This window comes from Colobus angolensis, unplaced genomic scaffold (genome assembly GCF_000951035.1).
Source record: "Colobus angolensis palliatus isolate OR3802 unplaced genomic scaffold, Cang.pa_1.0 Scaffold149, whole genome shotgun sequence".
Classification (NCBI taxonomy): Eukaryota; Metazoa; Chordata; class Mammalia; order Primates; family Cercopithecidae; genus Colobus; species Colobus angolensis.
This window is the reverse complement of record NW_012114588.1, coordinates 561,877-566,954: the sequence shown is the minus strand read 5'-3', so window position 1 is coordinate 566,954 and position 5,078 is coordinate 561,877. Positions and strand designations below refer to the sequence as shown.

General features: G+C 45.4%; 1 protein-coding gene across 2 annotated transcripts in view; it reads right to left on the bottom strand.

Annotated features, from left to right (window-relative positions):
* Positions 1-5,078, bottom strand: part of SLC25A33 (solute carrier family 25 (pyrimidine nucleotide carrier), member 33) — a 46,682-nt gene that overhangs the window by 22,273 nt on the left and 19,331 nt on the right. The gene's annotated exons all lie outside the window — the stretch shown is intronic.

Below are 5,078 nucleotides of genomic sequence, written 5' to 3'. Positions count from 1 at the left end.
ATCTTGGCTCACTGCAACCTCCACCTCCCAGGTTCAAGTGATTCTCCTGCCTCAGCCTCCCGAGTAGCTGGGATTACAGGCATGTGCCTGTATTTTTGTATTTTTAGTAGAGACGAGGTTTCACCATGTTGGCCAGGTTGGTCTCTAACTCCTGACCTCAGGTGATCCACCTGCCTTGGCCTCCCAAACTGCTGGGATTACAAAAGTGAGCCATTACGCCCAGCCTTGTATGGGTTTTTGATAAACACACAGTCTTCCAAAAATGTCAACAGGAAACTAACATGGGCTTTGTAGATAAGACCAAGGCCTGTACCCTTGTTCTTGTTTGATCACTTACTAGATAAAGACCCTCTCTGTAAACCATCGTGCTGTTAGCTCAGGGATGGTTAATGAAGAAACAGAAAGCTGTACAATAACCCAGGTGAGAGAGGATGGCGGCTTCAACCCACATGGTAGCAGCCTGTAAAGGAGCCACCCTCTCTTAAGCCACTCTAAAGCTTCCTATGTTGGTATATTGTTTTTATGTAAGTCCTGAGTTACAGACTCTGCTTTTAGAACTTATTAACAGGAAAAGATACACATTTCCCCTGAAGAGTAAGTACGCTTTCTTCACATGAGAATTACGTAATATGATATTCCCCTTTTTTGGCCTCTATTAAGAGATAAAAGACTTGAAGGTGAAAAAAAAACCAAAAACAACCTTGTGTTTAAAAGCAGACAGTAGCTATTATAACGACAGAAGCTTTTATTATTTACATGGAGGGAGGGTGTTAAGCCCTTGATATGCAATATCTTCCTGACATGCCAAAACTCATGCGTTCAATTTGTATGGAATGCTTGCTATGTGCCAGGCAACGTTCTCGATGCTTGGGGACGATTTCAGTAATCAAAACAAACCAAAGTCACTACCTCCAAAGAAGTCCCAATGGAGGGGGTGGTGAAGAAGGAGAAAAGAATAGAAATAAGTAAACTACACTGTATGTTGATGGACGTTAAGTATGACGGATAAAAATAAAGCAGGAAGGTAGGCTGGGGTGTTGGGGAGAGTTTGCTTTTAAATAGCATGGTCACTTTAGGGTCTTCCTGCAAGGTGATGACAGTGGAAGTCAGCCATGCAGACAATGTCTACTGCAAACACCCTGCGGTGGGAAATGTTCCTGGCCTTTTAAAGGAACAAAAAGGAGGCTGGAGAGGCAAAGGGGAAAATAGGAAATGAAAAGTCAGAAGTAATGGGAAGGGTGACAATCATGTAGAGCCCAGTAGGCCACAGGGATAGCTGTAGCTCTTACCCAGAGGGAGACAGCAACTCTGAACAGAGAATCTGAGCAGAGGGTTCTCTGGGTGCTCTGCTGAGAACAGACTGAGGGTAGAGGACAGCAAGCTTTCAAAACAGAGCAGTCAGGAAGCGAATACACCAATATAGGTGAGATACGGTGGCTTCCATCAGGACAGTGGGGGAGGAAGTAGTGAAAAGGGGTCAGATTCTGTATTTATTTTGAAGACAGACTTGATAGGATTTTGCTGCAAGGTTGAGAAATAAGATCCAAGGATGACTATGAGGCTTGAGATCTGTGTAGCTGGAAAGATGAAGCTGCCTCTAACAGAGACAGGGAAGACTCTGGGAGCAGCAGGTTTTATGGAGTTCTGTTTTGCTCATGTTACTCTTGGATGGCTAATAAACATCCAAGCTGTCAAAGAGGCAGCTGGATAGAGCGTGTGAGGCTCAGAGCAGAAACGCTGCCAGCTTACAGATGGTATTTACAGCCATGAAACTAAGTGCACCCACAGAGGGAGTGGCAGTAGCTAGAGAAGGCCAGGGTCTGGGCACTGGACCCTCCAACAGCCAGAGGTTGTAAGGCTGCAAGACAGCAAAGGAAACAGAAGCAATAGCCACGGAGGTAGGAGGATGCAGTCCGAGGAGTCTCTGAGCTGGGAACTGCTGCTGCCTTCGCAGAGAAGCAGCAGAGGCTCAGCCTTGTGTCTGGGGCTTGTTCGTTTCTTACTTTACTTTAGGGGCTTCAAGTCTTTCTTAGAAACAAGATATACTTTGAACATGACTTTGGGCATGTCACTTAACTCTTAACCCGCATATTCTCTTCTCTAAAATAGAGGTAAATATCACACCTGAGTACTAATCTGTTAAGGTTGTGAAAAATCAATGAAATACTACTATCTAAAAGGAGTTTTCTTCATAAATGTATACACCTACTACGTACCCACAATTTTTCTGAAGTAGTCCTTTAGTTGAAAGTTATTAAATAGTTGTGTGAGAGAATCTTCCTTTTTTTTTTTTGACATACAGTCTTATTCCATTGCCCAGGCTGGAGTACAGTGGCACAATCACAGCTCACTGCAGCCTTGATCTCCTGGGCTCAGGGACATCCTGTCTTATGTAAATTGTGCCTAAAAGTGCTAAATGTGTGGTTTTTGCAACAGAGCACCTACACTTTATTACGTCTTTTTCTAACATTTCCCAAATACATTTCTTTTTTTTTCTTTTTCTGAGATGGAGTCTTGCTCTGTCGCCCAGGCTGGAGTGCAGTGGGTGCAATCTCGGCTCACTGCAAGCTCTGCCTCCCAGGTTCACGCCATTCTCCTGCCTTAGTCTCCGAGTAGCTGGACTACAGGCGCCCGCCACCACGCCTGGCTAATTTTTTGTATTTTTAGTACAGACGGGGTTTCACCGTGTTAGCCAGGATGGTCTTGATCTCCTGACCTCGTGATCCGCCCACCTCAGCCTCCCAAAGTGCTGGGATTACGGGTGTGAGCCACCACGCCCGGCTCCCAAATTCATTTCTACACTGGTAAGTAGCTTTCTTGATAAATGTCTGTCTTGAACACATTCTTGCCCAATAATCAGTTTAAGAGATCTGAATATCATGCTCAGTTGTACTCAACTCCTAAGCTCAGCCTCCTGAGTAGCTGGGATTATAGGTGCATGCCAACATGCCCAGCTGATTTTTTGCATTTTTTGTAGAGATGGGATTTTGCCACATTGCCCAGGCTGGTCTCAAAACTCCTGGCTCAAGCAATCCGTTTGCATTGGCCCCTCAAAGTGCCAGAAATACAGGCATGAGCCACCGTGCCCGGCCCCGAATTTTTAAAATATGTAATAAAGTTGAGGACATAAAGCTTAAATACAACAACTCTTGGGTGAAAAGTGCCACTTTACAAACACCTTCCTAACAAAACATTATAACTAAAATTTTACTTAATAACGCCATTGTTTGTATTTTGATATCAATAAAATAAACTGATTTTAAAAGTATTCATGCTGGATGCGGTGGCTCACGCCTGTAATCCCAGCACTTTGGGAGGCCGAGGCAGGCGGATCACCTGAGCTCAGGAGTTCGAGCCCAGCCTGACCAATATGGAGAAACCCCATCTCTAATAAAAATACAAAATTAGCCGGGTGTGGTAGCACATGCCTGTAATCCCAGCTACAAGGCAGGCAGATCACCTGAGGTTGGCAGTTTGAGACCAGCCCGACCAACATGGAGAAACCCTGTCTCTAATAAAAATACAAAATTAGCCAGGTGTGGTAGCACATGCCTGTAATCCCAGCTACTTGGGAGGCCGAGGAAGGAGAATCGCTTGAACCTGGGAGGCAGAGGTTGTGCCGAGATCACGCCATTGCACTCCAGCCTGGGCAACAAGAGTGAAACTCTGTCTCAAAAAAAAAAAAAAAAGTATTCATATGTAAGTGATGGCTCATTATTGTGTAGCTGTGGCTATGTTAACCAATGAAGCCAGTGGGCCCGTAATGAAAATAGTTTGTCTTTTGTGTGGTGTGGAAGTTGTTCCTGTATTAAAACACGCAGTGGCTTTTTTTCCTTTGATTTAAATTTTACTAAACAATTGCCCTAATTGAGGGGAGGGAACAGATACACACAGACACACACACACACAGACACACACACACACACACAGAATCTCTTATGGGGGGGTGGATTTACTGGAGATCAGAAAGCCATAAGAATCCAAAATGTTCTAAAATCAGAAACTTTTTGAGTGACAACATGATGGTGAAGGAAATGCAAATCTTCCAAACTCTAAAATCCACATTGCTTCTAGTCCCAAGCATTTCGGATAAGTGACACTCAACCCACATATCCTGTAAAACCTAAAATGGAACAACATTCCCATTTACCTTCCATGCTTGGCCCTGCTGACACCCACACTTTTGGGTAACAGTTCCCCAGTTACGGTAAATCCAAATTCACTAGTCATGAGTTATTTGGCAAGAGGAAGTTCATTCTGAATGTTACTGAAGCAACATTACCTGTCTCAGTTTCCTTATGTCCAAAGCACTGCATGTTCCTTAGAAGGTGTCACCAGGATACTGGCACTGCCTAAGCATGTGAAAAGGCAAAGCAGGAGGGTTGTTCCCACAGTCCTGTCTTGTTGGGGGGCCATGGACTCAGATCTGTCCTGAGAGCAAAGTGTCCCTCCACATCTCTGTGCTTCTGTCCCTCCTGTACCCACCCCCAACCTTCCTGCTCAGTGTCTCCACTCCTCTTCTTAGCATTTAATTTAAAAACCTGATTCTCACCCAGGCACAGGGGCTCATGCCAGTAATCCCAGTACTTTGGGAGGCCAAGGCAGGCAGATCTCCTGAGGTCAGGAGTTCAAGGCCAGCCTGGCCAACATGGTAAAACCCTGTCTCTACCAAAAATACAAAAATTAGCCAGGTATCGTGATGCACACCTGTGATCTCAACTACTCGGGAAGCTGAGGAAGGAGAATCGCTTGAACCCAAGAGGCAGAGGTCTCAGTGAGCCAAGATCGTACCACTGCACTCCAGCTTGGGTGACAGAGTGACAATCTGTCTCAAAAAAGAAACCAAACAAACAAAAACCCCAATTCTCCTGGAGTCTTGGATGCCAATCTCCCCTGTTCCCTCGCTGGGCTTCTGATGCACTCACTTGTCCTCGACATCTGGTCTTGCTATTCAGTTTTGCTCAGTAAGCTTAGATGTACCGGCTGGGCACGGTGGCTCACGCCTGTAATCCCAGCACTTTGGGAGGCCGAGGCGGGTGGATCACGAGGTCAGGAGATCGAGACCATCCTGGCTAACA